General features: G+C 37.4%; 1 long non-coding RNA gene across 1 annotated transcript; it reads left to right on the plus strand.

Annotated features, from left to right (window-relative positions):
* Positions 1 to 10,554: 10,554 nt before the first annotated feature.
* On the plus strand, positions 10,555 to 11,123 carry LOC124153294. Its single transcript, XR_006863612.1, has 2 exons — positions 10,555 to 10,770; positions 10,856 to 11,123. It is a non-coding gene; the product is annotated as an uncharacterized LOC124153294 (long non-coding RNA).
* The last annotated feature ends 8,022 nt before the right edge of the window (positions 11,124 to 19,145 follow it).

A 19,145-nucleotide genomic window follows, 5' to 3' on the forward strand; every position in this document is an offset into this window, starting at 1 on the left:
CACCATTGTGTCAGCATTGCCTCATGAAGAAAAGAAATCCACAGCACTCTGATATGGATTATGTTACACAATAATCATTCCAATCGTTTTATGATGCGTTGGTAAAATTTGGGACAGATAATTATATTTCAGTATTTTTTAACAATAAATTAAACAGGAAAAAATGTTTTCATATCCTTTCTTCGATAAGTTTTTCCCCAAGAAATACAGTATGGTCCGTTATATCGCTATATTTCATTAGCATTGGGACTGTTGGAAAAAATTTTCATTGTGTATTTGATGATCAAATTTACAAGTTCTTTACTTGTAACTTTGAGTATCAATCATTTGAGATATGAAAATCTCTAGCCTGATAATGGTAAGAGTATTTTTCCCGCATACATATTGATAAAATTGATATGTATAATATAAATATTTAATCGAAATTTGAAAATACTTAATTTCGCAAAATCGTTATTTTGCAAAAGTCACAAGTTCAAATAATATCAAGGGAAAAGTTGCATCTGTCTGCTTAAAAGTGATAATGTAATATTTCACAAAGTTTAATGAGACGCACTCTCATTCCTGCCTCTTTCGGAAGTTTCGTGCGGATTAGAGTTGATAATTTTAAACATGCCGGAGAGGCGATAGTCACGGATATTATCACGTCTGCTTGGAGAGCTCTGGTACGCGCATATTTTCCACCATCCGGCGAATGCATTGGTTTTCAATAATTCAAGTTGCGCGACAGCTCTTAGTTTATTGGGTACGCAGTCCCCCCATCACGCCGCGCAATGCTTAATGACGCATCTGCAGGCGTGTCCCGCGGCAACAGCGATGCAACTCTCCTCCTTTTCACCTGACGCCCACCACTGCAGGGTTGAATTGCGAAGTATTTGCCTCATTTATCCATCGAACTATTTCACCGTCCTTCACACCACAGTGGATAGCATCAGCGCATCTCACTATGCCATTGCCATGCCCACATGTCTTCATGAGCCTAATTTATGTATAATAACTCTATGGCGAGTCAGTCTGTCTGCATTTTGCACAGTCACACGTTACGGTCTACCTCCGACGTACCAGGTGTTACAGGGATACGGTAAGGTGCGTCCAACGCAGAATTTCTGCACACAAATTTTAGACTTAGCTCGACATTGCGTAAAGTTGCGGGCAAAAAAGCATGCAAAAGCGGACCAAAAGCAGCCGGCCAATAAAATGTGAGACAAACAGTGGCAAGTCTTTAATTTTAAGTTCATTCCTCCTAATGGCTTCACACTGCAATGGTTTTCCTTTACAAAACTCGAGTTAAGGAGAGCAAGGCACTGGTACATCAAAATTAATTCCATGTCCCCCAAGTCCAATATGACCATTTCTCGCAATAGGGTGCTTTCCTATTATTTTTTATTGCCTAAATCGAAAGATTATTACTCCTGGAGTACGTATTTCACGCTTTTAGATTTTTAAATGGAGATATCTATTTTTTGCGACTAAATGAAAAGTGAAAATTTTCAAGCAAAAAACGCGAAAACGCGACGGGTAAGTATGAATGCCGGGAAAACTTCGTTTGACGTCGTTCTGGTTCCCGCTGCCGCAACTGAGGTGACCTTGGGGCGAGGCTTTAAGCGCTGATATGGCGCAGGCTGCTAGCAGGTAGCTGAGTACCATGCTAGCTGATAGCGCTTGGCTTAAATAAGGATTATTAATACCTTGTCAAACGAAGAAAACTTTCCGACCTTAGCCGGTATTAATAGGTGATATTTAATACATCTTTCCCTGAGCTCTGTGCCTCATGCATGCATTGGTAACCTCAGACGATGTAAAACTCCTACCTACTCGTATAGAAACTAGGTCCCTGTGACATCACGTGGAGTGGCATCGCATGGGCGCCAATCTGGCCTTTTTCAAATGCAGTTAAAATTGACCCTTGCCATTCGTCTAAACCGGTATTTCTAAACCTAAATAATTTGTATATTATTAAATACACTAATGGTGGGTAACGAATTGCAATCAATGCCTTTCGTTTTCTTTGATGAAGGCAACTACCCCATCGGTCAACGACTCTCGCGCTTGGGCCATGATTCTAGTAATTGGATCAAGGCCAGCAAAAAGGTAACTGAAATATGATTTGATGCTTTCCCTGCGAAAGATGTGGGTGAAATCTTATTAGAATTCCCGGCGGGTTAATTATTCCATAATGGCAAACGTTTCAAGACCCGACTCCGGGCTCATCCTCAGGGCTGAATGTGGCTCGGGGCTCGTACAGCCCTGAGAATGAGTCCTGATTCAAAGCTTAAAACGTTGGCCATTTTGGAAAAATTAACCCGGCGGGAATCCCGAGAAGACTTTACCCAAAAAGGTAACTAGTGGTAACATGGCAACAAACCAACAAGGTCAACCTGGGTGCAGAGCACGCAGTCACATCTTTAATTTAATATCGCCAATGGTTTCACATGCATGCTTCATTCCAAATGTTTTGCTGATAAATTTATTCGCATCACTATAACAAATCATCAATTGTGTGAGTATATACAGCATATATTTAACGTAACTTTATATACCTAATATTTCTAAGTTTACAATATCCCAATTTTTTTGTTTTAATATTAAAATATTTGGATCAAATTGGGCCTCGCCAATATTAAAACAAAAAAATTAGGAACCTACGTTTTACTGTAACAGGAGTACTTACCTCAACTGACTTTAATCATCGCTACCTACCAACATTACACACATTAAAATTGCATATTTTAAATTGTATAAGTATATTTTGCCACTAATACATATCCTTTGGAAACATAGACATTTGGTTATGAAGCCTAAGGTATCGTGCATGTTATCGTATGTAATATGATAAAATATAAATGATGATATTAGATAATATGATTATGTATATTTTAGTAACAAAATAGTCTCTTCTACATATATTTAACGATCAATCATATAAGCCCTATTGTTAAATTAATTATTTTATCAAAATACTTTGTTTCAATTTCATTATGAAAATGGAAACAATATCGTAATAGAGATAAAAATTATCTGGTTATTACGATACTTTTTATAATGTATTAAGTACATGTATATTGATTTCGTTAAATTTATTTTTAACATAACTAATGTCACATTGGGTTTTTCTAATTCGTCGGCTCAATGTCTTGCGTGTAACCTTACCTCAATACGTTGGCTTAGAGGTACCACGTATACTCATTGGTAAGAAAAGGAATGAAATTTTTGCATTCAATTCTAGTAATGCGTCCGAACAAGGAAATGATACGTAATCACGAAAAAATCGCAAATCTTACGGAATATATCGAACATAAAATAAGCATAAATTCCATTAAAGAATTAAGAACTGTGATAATTTAATGGTATTCATTTATGCTGTTGAATGACGTTCTATTTCTTGATTCCGAAACCAATAATCGTTTTATCTCATTGAAAGTAGTTTTTTTTTAATTTCTTTACTTGAATACACTTGAGATAGTATCAGAAATTGGTAAAAGAAACTATGAAAGAAAAATTAAATCGATAATTATACTATGCGCATTTGATATTTGGAACAAATTACAACTGTATAGCTACACACATTCAAGTCATGAGGCTAGTGCTACCCTCTACCATGGCCTGAAAGGAGATTTATTCAGAAAACTTTCCGGGATAATCCGTAGCAGTGAATCGTAATTTGACCTAATTCATCCATATTACCGTTTTTATTCTATATATTTGAATTAAATTATACGTTCAATCCCTTAAACGAATATTTCTCATCATAATCGTCTGCATGTTAAATTATAATAGTCCAAATTCACCAGTAATAATTAGTAATAGGCAAATAATGAAACTTATAAGTTCCCCGTTTAATTACAAAGGCTAGGATATTAATCTTATTACGAGATTAATAACCAATAATACAAATGAAAATTTGATGATCGTTTGCAGTTTAACTCAAAAACTTTATGTAGGATTTTTATTGCAACCTAAGCCCACTGCGATACCTAATGATCCTAAATCAGCCTTTTAGCATGGCATATTTCAACTAAAATTCTTCTCCTTCTCTTGATTTCCGGAATTCGCCACTAAAGACGCTCGTTTTCTTAAAGTTCTCCGTATTAGGGTAATTTTTTGAGCCGCAACTTGTGTCACAATTCCCTTCCGCTTTTTATCAATAAGGTGATTATCCTACGGGTCTGGCGTTAGAAAGTTACTTGGAAAAAACAGCAGATACAAAGTACTTTATTTTATGAAATTCTCTGAACTCATTAACGTGGCTTGAAGCGTGAACTATTTGCAGTGAGTAATATACAGAAGCATAGTGCATTAATATTGACCATTTTTGTTTTCAGGAATGTGGTAATTAAAGATCATTTTACATTATTTCGGGACACTGTCTTCTGCCAGATTTAATCATGCCTTCTGAGAAGAATATGGAATGAAACAACAGCTAAAACATCTTACTTATAAACAAAATCGACCATGCAATATTAATTTGGCCCACCGCTTTTTCTAGCCACATTAACTTTTACGATATAGCCGAGTTAACTTTTTCACAAGGAGCATAATACTCAGATTTATGACAAAGCTTATATTGCTATGCTTATTTATGTATTTGCTAATCTATCCATATCTGATGATCATACTCTTTGGGAATAGTCATTTTAAAAAAAATAGAGGCTTCTTGCAGTTTTTAGGTGTAAACATAACAGTAAAATACTTATTCATTCACCCCTTCTTCAGTCATAAATTAACCAGAAAGGGATTGCAGGCGACAAGCAAGCAATTATTTGACACCAACTTCATCAAGAACATTGACCCTTTCGCAATTATGCCATTCAGAAAACCCTCCCTAAATTAACTCCTCAATACAGCCAATTTGCTCTGACCCTAATGCCACTTCCGCGGTGAGTCAAATAACATGACTGAGGAAATGACTTTCCAAGTAACGGCATATTGATCGTGACGGAAATATTCGGGTTAGAATTTAAACCTGGTTTGACGCACAGGAGGAGGAATAATGAGGACGATAATCCGTGGACTAAAATAAAGGATTGATCTTTTACGGAAGAAGTGTTTGGAAACCTTTTCCAACTCAAAGGATAATGGGCTGAATAATTAACGAATCCACTCCATCCGAAGAGAGAGTTAAAGGTCATTGACCTCCTATGAATGGAAGAATTCCTGGATATAAAAAGTTCTCCTTAACAACAGCTTACTAATTTTTATAGCTCTTTTAACATTAAAACGACAAAAAAAGATGGCTATTTGCGGTGTCAGCCACATTCCCAACCGCCGAATGGTTTTAGTTGGGCTTTTCATCTCAATAAACTGGGTAAAAATGCTGATTTTAAATGCTCCGACCAACATTGCAAGGGACAGTATTCAATATTCATGGCTAACTGGTAAATGTAGCGTATTAATTTATTACTGATGTTAATGATGATACCCCTAAAAGATTAAAAACTCATTTTATATTTATAATATTAATGTGTTATTAGTATTCATAATATTGTTATTAGTATTCATGTGTATTTTATGCAGAACATCCGTGCATTCAAAAGTATAACCATGTGCTTTTCATATAGTAAGGTATCCAGTGGCAACAGCATACACTCCATTAATTTTATGAATTCGTTTCAATATAACAACGCACATCTATATGCATAAATAAACCATTTTAAATTGATAGTCCCCGCAATTATCTCAGCTCAGATGATCTCAGCAATTTTTTCGGTAGCTAGGTTTAAGTACTTCTTAAACATAGAGGTTTTAAGTAAATAAGGTCATTTAACTTAATTAATAAATGAAACCGATACATACGCTAAATACCTACGACCCGATGGCAAAAGCAGAAAAAATGCTGAAATCTGTGTTTGATTGAATTATAGAATTTACAATGGCGAAAACTGACTCGGTCCGGAGCTTCCAACATCTTTATCTCCATTTCTAACTTACATCTCTCACTTCAACCACAAACGCTCCTTGCATGCGGCAAGGAATTGGAGATTTTTTATCTATTGTCGTGACCATGATATATATTAATATAATATTTTTATTCATATACATTTACGCGACCATTCATTTTTGATAGCTAACCAGACGCATCTCATCACCCGACACTTGAAACTCGGGACGATTGTGAATGAAATTGTTTCATGCACAATCTTCTTCTCCCATTCTATTTGGATTTGTTTAAGATATTCATCCCTCTACCTTCCCACAATTTTTCCGGTAAAAACTTTTACCCCCCCCCCCCCCCCCGCGAAAAGATTTCCGCCGTCTTTTTTCCCCAACGCTATTCCATACTTCCCTTCTCCGTCCCTATCACAATTTATTGCGCCATACTTCCTCCCAACCTCTCTCGGTGTACCAGCCATGGCCTCTTCTCCGCAGACCATCCTCGTATCATTCGCTCCATTCTCTCAGAACCTCTTCCAAGGGTCCGACCTCAGTCCTTTTCAGTAATTTTCTTCTTTCGTTCACCTATTCCTTCTCCTGCGTATTCTTAAATACTTCAATCGTGTTGAAAAGAGAAAAAAAATTCACTAACTCTTGCTTTAATTTGTGGTATTCCATTATAAATTTCCTGGATGTAAGATAATTACTTACACCATTTATTTTTTATACATAAAAAGAATTTTTAAAAATAAAAATAAGTGAAAAATTGTGTAATTAGTAATGTAATTGTGTTAATGTGTAATTAATTGTGTGATACGTGTAATTTTTTATAAAAAATAAGTGGCATAAGTATTTGTTTGATATTCAGGAAACTTAAGAGAGAAAATGCAATTTTCACCTCAAATTTGAATTAACTACTACTGAGATTGAATTTAATGATGTTTAGAGAGTTGCTAGTAAACCAATGGTACTTCAGGGTGAACTATGCACGAATATACGGACGTTTTTTATAACACTCATACATGTTCTTAAAAATCCACTATTTTGAATAATGCCACCTCATTCCTAAAGTTAAAGCAGCATTTTTAAATCACTTTAAATTGATCTGGGGTGAGCTCTACCCCACCTATCTTAACCAGACTTTAGACTTAAAAATGGTTTTATTGATTGAAAATAAGTTCACTTATTTATCTCAAGTGTCGTAAAAAGAATGAGGGTTACAATATCATCACAATGCTCTAAATTGATGCCTCCATATTAAAAAAATATTCCCCGAAAAATATATTTATAATACCCACATCAGTAAGACATAACTGACGAAAAATCCACGCACAAAAAAATCATTTGCCTAGACAGGGATTCGAACCCGAATCCCTGCATTTCCGTCGAGTGCTTTATGCAGTTAAGCTACCTGTGGATATTTTTTGGCACAACTGGTCAAGTTGATATGGACTTCTGATCATATGATGCCACAAGCAGGCCAAATTGTGCGCACAGCGCTCAGCAAGAGAGCAATGCCCGGACTTGGAACACTTACAGGTGTTCCTTCTTGACTAGTTTAAGTATACCGGGACAAGAAATGGTGATAACTTTATAGGAGTCACCCACAATGCACAAATTGTAACTACAGTGGCTAGTCCCGATATACTTAAACCATGCAACTGACCTTTTTAAAGACACTTGCATCATCAGAATTTTTCCTGCTCCTCTAAGAATTATTTTCCTCCGACATCATTTCCGTTCTATTTTCAGCCCCAGCTGTTCTTCATTCTGACCAAAGTCTTAACCTGTCTTTAAACCTCAATCGTTTTCATTTTCCTCCTTAACATGTTTGGTCCCTCCCAGTACTCCGCTTCTCCTCTCTTATCCTTTCGTAACCCTTGTTCCTTCCGCCGATAATTTCAACGCTGCCTCGATACTCAAAGCCAGCTTTAAGACATCCGTTCCTCCCCGCAGCTCTCGTATTTCTTTGGAGGTACTCCCGCCATTCCCGCCATATTCAGCCATTTCCTTTTCCTCCCTTCGAGCGAGTTGAATGGGCGAGGGGTTCTAATGGCTCATGTTGTTTCCCAAATATAGGTTGAGCAAGTAAGGTTGTTTTCTTTCTATTATAATGGTCCAAAATTCAACGGGCGTAAAGCTATTCTTTCTATCATATTCCTCATTCATGGAGTAAAATATTGCGCGAGCTAATTCATTGAAATACAAAAATTATAAGTTTCCCAGTATAATTTTAGTAAAATTAGACATTTCAATATTTCCACTGAGTTTTATTATGACACTGGGCGTTTCGTCGTTACAAACAATATAATGTGTCATAATAAAACTCAGTGGATATATTGCAATTTCTAATTTTAGTGGTATTAATAACTTCCACCATATCGTGCCTCAGCAAGATATTCCCAGTGTATTACATATGTGAAGACCAAAAAACGACGTTACTTGCATTTAACTAAAACTAGATAGGTAACTTCTCATTCTAAGATTGAAAGAGCAAAAACATGTATATTAACAATAGTTCACTTATAAAATAAAGAAGGGTAAATTGAATAGATATTGACTCTTCTGCACTAAAGGTAGCGTTATGTAAAAAAATTAATATGGTACCCATTTCGTTTGTTGCCTTGCTTATGTGATACAAACGAGTGAAACATAAATAGGTACTTCATCATGTCGCATACTTTACTCACATAATAAAACTCGAGATCTTTGCTAATTTTTCATGTTTGTTCTAATATTTATCTTTTCATAAATAGTATTAGGATAGATCTGTTATCAAGTTTCAAGGCACTAAGTGGTAGCATTTGGTTTACATATGAAACAATTCATGCTAACGACAAACAACGCTTTCCGGGAAGTCCAACAAGAATCAATCTTGGTGATTCTGGATTTTGAAAATTAACTTATCTTTTTCACGTTTTTGCTTGTTTTACGCATAAACCACATATTTTGTCTGCTATTCCAACAACCGATTCTTACGGCTCGCGAGTTAATATCACTCCTTAATGAAGATAGCAACAATGAGCTTTCATATAATTATTTCTCACCAGGGAACGGAAATATCTGTTTATTCATTCAGAAGAATTTTTTTCATCATCAGTACCCAGCAAGAAATTGGCTTGATTACTTTTTTTTGGAAAAATATCTCTATAAATCCTATATTCACAAGTAAATCCCTTCAGTTAAATCATCTTATTCATGGCTATAGTTAACTACACTTACATTTAACAGCATGAATAAACTCACAAACTTACAAGGCTATGAGTAATAATTCAAGTTGACGATTTCCGTGGAAATGGTGGTGGCCTGATGGTTTGAGCACTTATCTTCTGAACGAAAGATCTAGGATTGGAATTTCAAATGAAGCTTCCATTCATCCCACTCGAAAACCCTCGAAAAGGAGGTAACCCATGGGAAAGGAAATTACCCTCCTACGATGAATGAGTCCTACCTGCACGCCTATGTATATATGTGTGAGAGTAGGGCCGGGTGAGATAATTAACTCCCTCCCTAATTCCACCTTAAACTACTACTACCTACAATGCGATATCGTGCAGCCGATAAAAGTCGCATAAATACATTTCTTAGTTCACTTTCGAAGTCGAGTTCAATAGTTTCACCCACTGTAATAATTTTCTTTCATCACGCTTCTTGCGTTTCACACAGTACTTCTTACTTATAAAGATGATTTTGAAAAAGGATGATGTCTCTCCTGCATTCCCTCGCACTTACGTTCTGGCTGCTTTACATTGGCATAAAGTTATTTTAATATTTGATTGTTAATCTAGAAAAGAATGAAACGTTCATAAAATAAGTAAAAGTACTTCTTAAAACTCAAAGTAAGCAAATAATATAGTGAAAATTGCCGTTAATATGCCATCACTAACTTCTCGGTATTTTATTATTTATCCAATTAATGTACATTTTCAATCGTATGCTTTGTCATTTCTTTAAAATAATTATGATAATAAAATCTTCCTTAATTCTTGATACAGAGAAAACAGAAACAAGTAAGTACTCTTTCACGAGCATAATTAAAGAAAATTACAATTTAACACTAGAACCGCGGAGGGGGTCAAATTGACCCCTTACGATTTTCAACATGTAAATTTCGCACTTAATTTTCTTTTCACAAACCTGACATTTTCTGACTTTTAATGAATTGTATAAAGGCATATTCGTGCAAAATTCCGACGCTCTAGGACTATTTTTGTGAACACTAGACAACAATATACCTAGAACCGCGGTAGGGGTCATTTTGACCCCTGCTCTGTTGTTGTTCCCGAACTTTATATTTGCGCAGCAGAAATTCACCGCAAGCGTAATTTTCGAAGGTCGAATGTGTGGGAATGGCATGGATTACCTCTGTCGTTTCTTATTAGGCCGCAGATAAAGGCAACCCGCCCAGCGGACGCCTGAAAGAATGTGAGAGTCGAGCCGCGTAGAAATGGACCTACGCGAAAATTTCCGGGCACCCCCCTTTCCTCGGCTACCCCCACTCAAGGCTCCTTCCTTCCCCTACCGTGCCTCCCCTACCAATGTGGCGTCATTGTAGTTGTCAGCTCAATTACATGAATTACAATGTAATACTTCGCAATTCACCCGAATTCAAAAGTTTGCGCGGCAGTTCGTCTCACCCGTTCGATTGTTGCGCTGCATCGCTCAGCGCTGAACGACGGGCAATACCGTTTCAAGGGTGATACTCCGGTCAACGCCCAGCGATGCGTCGATCAAAGGGATACACCGCAGAACAGGTCGCTCGTATTCTCGAGCAACTTTAGGATGTGCCTGAGGATTGCTCTGAGGCGGAGGATGATCCTGTTGTAGTGTATGACGGCGGCGTTGACGCAGAGGAAGAAAGTGAAGAGTCCTTGACTGAAGATTCAAGCGAAGACACTGGTAAGTTTCCTATTTTTATTTTACTCGCATTCTTTGATAATTGTTGCAAATCTATTTCATAAAGCATTTATTTTGTTTGGTACAGGTAATGAAGGTGAGGAGTACGTTCCCTATTAGCCGCCAACCACCCGCACACTACGACGTGAACGTGGTCCCCAAATACAGCCTCCCGTGAACCAAGTCGTGTCCACAGTTCCTGCTCAAGGGACGGGGTCGCCCTGGAACTGCCCAGGGCCTCTGCCGTGGTGCTCGGGGCCATCGAGGACGTGGCGATGCTGTAGTCGCACCAGCTGAAGACGACGAGCCGCTTGAGTCTGCTGCTGCCGCTCCTCGTGGACAGGTACGAGGACGAGGTGGTTCTCGCCAGGGGTGTGCTAGTCTTCAATCTTCTTCTTCACTGAGGGTGATGTTCGCTCAGCATGGGATTTGGTGATAACTCCAACTATGCTGAATCACATGAAGATGTGCACGGAAAATCGGGCTCGTGAAGAAATTGGGGACAAGGACTGGTCGGTATCTATGGATGAACTGGAAGCTTTCATTGCAGTTTTATATGCACGTACGGAGCAAGGAACTTGGAGCTTGACTTTTTTTCTTGACTTGACATTCTTCATTACTGTATGCTTCTCTGCACCAATAAAAGTGTTTCTTTTTTCTTTAATAAATTTAAAATTTTTCCCCATCCTCAGCCGAACATATAGTAAAAATGTGAAAAACGCATTATTTGTGCAAGACGGGTAGCCTATCTAGCGCTTATACCGCCCATATATCATTCAAATTTCATTGTAAATCTCAGATAATTCATTTCACATAGTGCAGTATCCAAAAGAAACCCAAAATACTAAAAATATGGCAAGAAATGACGAGGGGTCAAAATGACCCCCTCCGCGGTTCTAGGTATACGAAAAAGTCCGCGGTTCTAGTGTTAAGAGTAGCGAAATTCATAAAAATTCCCTGTAAAAAAAGAATGGAGGACCTTCCCGATTTATTTTTATTTATTTTTAGTGAATTAGTTTATTATTAGTTTCTACAAAATGCAAATATGTTACAGTTACTAATTATAGACCTTGACTATGAATTGCTTGGCAAAAACTGCTATCATTTAAAATATTTTCTTCTCGACTACCGTAGTTTTTTCAAACGTTCTTTGGGGATTTAGAGTTCATGACGCAGCATTGAAAAACAAGGAAAATTGCTTAAATATTTTATATGTTACTGGTGTTATTATTACTTCTGAGCCGATGGATGAAAAGATATTGATAAAAAATAGTTACTATTGCTCCAAAAATAATATTGGCAAAGGGAAATGAAATCGATAGATTGCTCAGTGGCCCTAATTGAAGTAATTGATTCAGCAAGATGCCCAATGATTTTGTGGGCAGGAATAAATAATCCACTAGTGCAAGGTATCGATTTAATATTTCACCAGGACATATATTCCCAGCATCGTGCCGTATGCTAGTCTGGTCTCCGTATTAAAGATAGAGAGTGGCCAATTGGAGTCGGAGAAATGTTCTTTAGACTCTATTATAAAATAAAAATGTGAGCTCTGGGTCCTGGAAATTCTAGCTGAGATGTCACGCGCGATGGGGGAGTGAACTCGTATCCATGAGTGTCTAGGAAGAAGACAAAAAGAGAAAGCACGGTTCCCCGACTTCTGACGGACCTTTTATTCCCGTCACTCATTCATTCCTTCACATCCCGCATTCTCCATTCTTCCCTCGTCTACGTTCACATCCTCACATTCGCCCCCAACTCCCGATCCATTCACGTACGCATTTCACCGCTTGATTGCTCTCGTCGCCGCTTTTTCTCCATCATATCCTGGAACCTCGATATCGAATCCGCCACGCCGCCATTGAACTCCACTGATTCCGATTTTTTACACATAAACTATCAAAACCAGGCAGAAACTGCCGTGCTCGCATATATATCCTGACCTCAATTTGCATGTGACAAACACTAATCGATTAGCTACACGTATAAAATTCCAGAACTAAATGCAATATGAATGGGTACGATATTACATTTCAAAGTCAATCACCAATTACTAATCATAGACATAATCTTTATAAATTACTAATTTATTGTTACAGTATTACATTTATCGAACTCTGTAATTAATAAAACATCTCATTTCGACCAACACTTTGGATAACTGAAGTAATATATGATAAGCGATTATTAAAACTAGTTGAAAATGAAATATGCAATGTTTGATTTCAGAGAACAAGGAGAATAATTATCATCTTAACAAAAGACTTTCAGGCGCAAATGGCAGAAGATAAATCAATAATATCAAATTAAATCACTATTAACCAGCCTCCTGATTTAAATAAATCCCAGACCTTTTGGTGAGTAAAAGTACTGCATTTACATAGGAAAAAATAAAATCGCTGGACTAAACGTAATGCCAAGTTTATAGACAGCCAGAGGACAATTTCTGGTGTCTCCAGGGAAAGTCTTGATAAAGTACATAGTTAAAAATCTTCTTTTTGAACATATGCATAATTTTCCAAACTCCACGTCGTTTGATGATACGGTTTCGAAGCCAATTGATCTCGGATACACAAATTTCCTCTCTCTCTTACACGTAGAAAAGTCTTCCACGCTGGCAGCTTCTCCTCAAGCCATCCCCTTCAAAAAACCCGTCCATTTTCTTTCCGCCCTCCGCATCACCATTCCCCTCTTTTTAGCTCCTCTCATAATCTGCCCCTACTTCAGTCCCTCTCATAAGCACACCTTCTCCTTTTCCTCCCAGTTCGCCCATTCAACACGCATAAAAACCCTTCTTCTCGACTCCCTCACCAATCTTTCACTGGCTTAAAATTTTTTTTAAGCAACAATTTTTTTTCAACAAACATTTGGAATGAAAAAATGTATACTTTTGATTGTCATTTACTAAAAAAGAAGCTAAATGTAAAAAATATACTTGAATTATATATTATTTACGCTAAAAAATGTACGCAAAGGAAACAAATTATTTTATAATTTAAAATTAGATACAAAGTTACCGTTAACTATTCCAGAATGATGTCAAAAAACGAACTCTAAAGTAAGAAACAATAGTTCATATGGCAATGAAATAGTTTGTTCATATTAAACTCTTTCAATTTCAATAAATTCAATTTTAAGATTTGGATCAATAGATTGAAAAACAAAGAGAAGACAGAATAGTTGAATAAAAGCGTTTATAAATCATTCCTTTATGCCATTTTGAAGCTCAGATGTTTTAAAAACGTCTTCAACACTTTTTTGACGTTATCTGTTTACATCCAAAATTGAAGTATACAAATATGTTTCGACGTGTAAGCTTGACGCTACAACTTAAAAGTCAAAAAAACAATTTATGTTTTTGAGGTTTGCAATTTAGGTTTTGAGGTTTAATTTTGCTGAAGTTCTTTGCGATCGTTGAATCCTCACACATCTCTAAATCACAGCGTAAGAAAAGAAACAGATGATTCCATAACGGGCAAGAGAACTTACTCAATTCTTGAGACAAAATCAAAAAATAGAATCTGGTCTCTTTATCAGACAAGGTTTAGCTTATCAAGAGTTCTACAGCTTCACAGCTGGAATGATATTCATCAAAGTAGATTTTGGAATTAGTTCTAAGCAGCGCTCTCGGCTATGCGCGGCGGATACGTAGCCGGTATAAAGACTGTCCATTTGATCGTGTGTTATTTTGAACCTCTAGTTTTTATCTTTTTCCCCCAAGCTATATTCTTGAAAATTTACATACTTACCCATTGACAAATATGCCTATTATCAGGTTTTCGGGCACGAGAAAAACGAAAAAAATAACACATTTATGCACTAAAATTCAGCCGTTGACCCAGTAAGGTCACACTCAACGTAAAAGGGGTGCCAAAAAGAATAGCATATCAACTAAGGGGTCGAAACATAGGTTTTTAAGGATCGCAGATCCATACTGTTAATTTTTTGACCTCCGGAGATCAAAATGGGAGGGTCAAAGGTCATTGTGGTATGTTTTCATTATCGGGTAAACTAATGTCCTCAACCAAAGGTTGGATAAGGTGAATAAGTGAGTAGCGTAGCCCACGTTACCATATTGCTAAATTGCTGACCTCCTGAGGTCATAAGGTGGTCAAAGTTCACAGAGGCGTGTGCAGAAATATTAGGACAATGAACCCGCCAACGGAAAGGTTTCGAATAGTTGCCCAAAACAGTGGTCCAGTTAACATATCCACCTTGTTAATTGTTGGCCTCTGAAGGCCATAAGTTGCTCAAATGCCTCAGAGGATTTACGGCGTAATACCATTAGCTTTAAACTCTTCCATGTAAATGACTGTGTCTATTTATCCCCTTGTTCATCCATTTGACCTCTAATAGTAACGCTCAAGTCATGGGTTTAGTTAGGATTCCATGAAAATCCTAGAGATATGTTACATCAGTCGTTTAGAAAAAGTCCCAGATTGAGTGTAAACGCCGCAGTTCCCTATGTGTATACTCTTAGTATGTCACATTGGGTAATGGATGTACAGCAAAGAAAGCTTAATAACATTGTTCAAAAACGTAAGAAAATAATAATTTTTAGCGCAGAAACTTTTTGGCACTTTTTTCATCATTCCCTTGTCTATTTCATTTTCATTTACGGGTCGTGTCAATGAACTGTGCTAGAGGTTTTGGATAACCATTGCAGTATGAAAAACAGTCCCAATATTTTGCATCAACCATAGTGCCTGTTCTATTTGAAACGCCATGATTCTTAACGATATTTAGCAGAAACTAAGAGAACCTTCGGCGGAAGATACACCGTTTACACACATCATACACTCAAATCTTAGCGAAAACTTTTTGGCTCATTCCCCTAAAACTGGAAATTAACTAGTATGAAACACTCGGACGAGTTAACTTTCCCGATTTTGTTTCAACCTTTAATGAAGTCATAACCACTCGTCACCACCGTCACGCCGTTACCGTTAATCAGTACAGTCTTAGAGTTAAATGGCAAGTAAATAAAATTTTTAACTATTCTGGAATATAGATGGTTCTATTGAATTGTTTGTAACAAATATTTAGGATTCTACTAACATTGTTCTGCGAGGGAGAACAATAAGGAGAGCATGGATGCGAGACTTGCTAGAAAATTGATAGGCAAGGATTGTGCTGTAATTAATTGTAGTAAACATAGGCACAAAAAATGTATACAAATATTTCCAAAATTATTTTTTTATTTTTAAATAAATATCGAATCTTATTTCATATTTGCTTCAATGAAATATTAAATTTTAACAGAACGTGAGTTATTTTATGATTTGGTGCTTTAACTTAAGTTATTTTTATTAAATATTTTTTAAACAATTGAAGTTTATAACGAAGGCAACTCCAATTATCCCAAACATCCCTCCATTGCGAAAGTATTTGTGAAATCCTTTAACGAAATATACTTTTGTGCCCGGTTTGAATTGAGTCTAATGGATCTATTAGATATAAGTCAATTTCGAATTAAATTTTGAGGTAATGCAATAAAATGTATTCTTTATGATAATTTTTCAAAACACCGATGGAGCTTGCAGGAAAAGAAATAATTTTGCCTCACTCAAATGAATTGTACATAGTAATTGAAATGCACTCTATTTTTAAAGTTGCTAATTTAAAGCGTGAAAAATTAGCGACGCAAAGAGAATAGCAAAAAAGCAATCATCTTGCTCACGTTTTCACCACTTGAATTAAAAGTTGACTAATTCGCAGTTCCCTGCATTTTTCAGCTGATTGCTTTACACCGGTGAAAAATTCGCGAAGCATCAAGATTAGAAGAAAAAAAAAACTTTTTTCACTTTTCTGCGATAGAATTGAAAGTCTTCTCATTCCGAGCGCCGTAAATTTTTTAAATCGACACGCTTAAATTCGTAAAATATTTGGGCAGGACCAACCGCAGCAGAGACGAAATTTTCCAAGCCTTCTCCAGCTGGATTGGAAGTTCATTCGAATAAAGCGCTCTAAATTTTTCAAAGTGATTCGTTTATTTTTCAACTTGTCCATCACTTCACCCGACTCATCGCCGCCGGTCGCACAGCTCACTTCTTCTTTTTTTTATATCACTTCACCCCCGTTTCCACTCGCTTTTTCCTTTTTTTATCATGCTCCCCCTTCCCCTTCGTACATTCTCTTCAACGCGTTCCCCCACCCACTCCCTCGTCACCCCAACCCTCCGTCTCCCTCACGGCCCGCGGGGGGCAAAGGGGAATAATGTTTACGGCGGCATTTCGCCCACTCCAAGTGTGTGCATGCGGTCCCACTAATTGGAACACAAAATGGCTATCAAGAGACGGGCGCGCGGGTTTGGTGTTTCTCGGGGAGAGGTGTGTGTGTGTGAGAGAGAGAGAAAAGAGGTGTGTTAGTATGTGCTTTGGATGGCTTGAAAAGGACCGCTGGGATGAAATAACACGAGCAGGAATTCCGTTGGAAATAGATTTTCAAACGCTCTGCTTGTCCGGACAAGTCAACGTTTTTGATCGGTTTCCCAGAGAACCGGATCCGCGCGGCGGCAGCGGTGGGATGCTAAATTATCAATGCCTCCGTTCGCCCCCTTCAAACGCATTTGCTCGTGGGTGCGGGTCGCTCCAGTGGTGTGGTGAGCCCGGAAGCTGAAACTTTGGAACCGTGCTTTCTCGCATTTTATGAATTTAAGGAATTCAAATAACTTCGGGTCTAATTCCAGCCCGATTGTCTCTTTCTCTTTCCCTCCGGCTAGCTACCGCCTTCACCCCTCAGGAAGTTTGGACTGCCCCCGCGCCATAAAAGTTGCATGGTTTCACAGAGGTTTACAAGGTCGGATGGGAGAATGTGATTTCCGCGTCCTCTGTATCCTCATGCACTTTTGTTGAGAGAATCTTCAATTGACTTCCCACCCATGTTAACTCTACAATGAAGAGTCTACACGCACAGTTTTGGTGACATTCATACCTTTAAATTTCAAAAATAGAAGTTATTGTGATGCTTACTGATATAAAGGTATTTTACTAGATAAGGTTGCTTTATGTCATGAATTTACTAATCACGCCGTCCGGTTTCCCATTTTCAATTCACAAAATGCGAGAAATAAACGGAGTCACAAATTTCAGTCTTAACTCTTTCCTGAAAGTTAGATACTTATTGACAGATAATATGCGTTATAAATTCTGAGACGTAAGGCAACGTCTTTTATAAAATTATCGGAACAAAACTTTTTCATGAGTTTTTATATTAGAAGTAAAAAAAAAGAAGATTTCATCTAATCCTAAAAATTTACGTTAAATTTACACAGGAATTTTGTCACAGTTACCTGCCTGCAACCTGTAATAATTTTCTTCATTCGTAACCTCGAATTACCCTAGTGTTTATAAACGATGCTGGCTTATGAATGACCAATGTGCAGCATATGCAGTTACTTGATTCTAACATGCATAAAAAAATCAGCATTCTTTGAATTTCAGCGCCTGCCATTAACTAAGGAATCCCGGAGCTAGCTAGCAGTTGCACTTTGGTTTAACGGCATCAGGTGGCCATTCCCGTTTTAATGCTACAGCCTCGTATTTGCAGATGGGATAAAATGCAGTTGAGAGAACAAGACTAACGCTCTTCAGAAATGGAATGAGCAGCCTCAATGTATTTCAAAGAGAAGTACGGAAAAAGATGGAACTTCAAGAGATTTCAGGTTTACAAAGAAATAGTAGGTTTTAGAGTGAGTTATTTGACCCAAAAAATTGAATAAAAATCCCCTTTACAACCTAATTTGTCATCCTTCCTGAGCCCTCAACCTTAAAAGCTCACTTGATACCCTCAAAAAAGGGACGCATTTTCAGAGAAAAATCTCCAACGCGTCGCGGATGTTACCTTTTTTTGGATGAGTTTTATCTCAGGAAGCTATATAACTACAATTCAAAAATATTCCTAGCCACAACACTATGACGGAGAAATATACCAAATCAAATGCTTCTACATCTTTACACAGTCAGAAGAATATATGGCCTTGATTAGAAATAACATCTTCCATCCTATATAAGCTAAATTAAAAGTGCCTACATATAATAATACCAATTTTAGCACGGGACCTCATTATGTTCATCTGGAATATGAATTCTGGAAGATAGGAGGCAGAGAAGGAAGTAAGTTCTAACCGGCAAACTTTTACCTCGCTCGGCGCATCAGTTTTGGAATCAACTTTTCAAGAATTATCAGGATATCGTTGATAAAGAGCAGCCAGATTGTCGGTGCCTTGCTCAAAAGTTGGGGCAACGAGAATTAGGCTGAATAGGGGGATAGAAGAGCGAGATAGTGTGAGTGCGTTCCTCGGCTTAGAATGAAATGGGACTGACTGTAAGCGGCACTCGAGTCGTTTAAGTGAATAAAACTCCAAGAGATATTAGGCA

Source organism: Ischnura elegans, chromosome 1, assembly GCF_921293095.1.
Source record: "Ischnura elegans chromosome 1, ioIscEleg1.1, whole genome shotgun sequence".
In the NCBI taxonomy this organism is placed as follows: domain Eukaryota; kingdom Metazoa; phylum Arthropoda; class Insecta; order Odonata; family Coenagrionidae; genus Ischnura; species Ischnura elegans.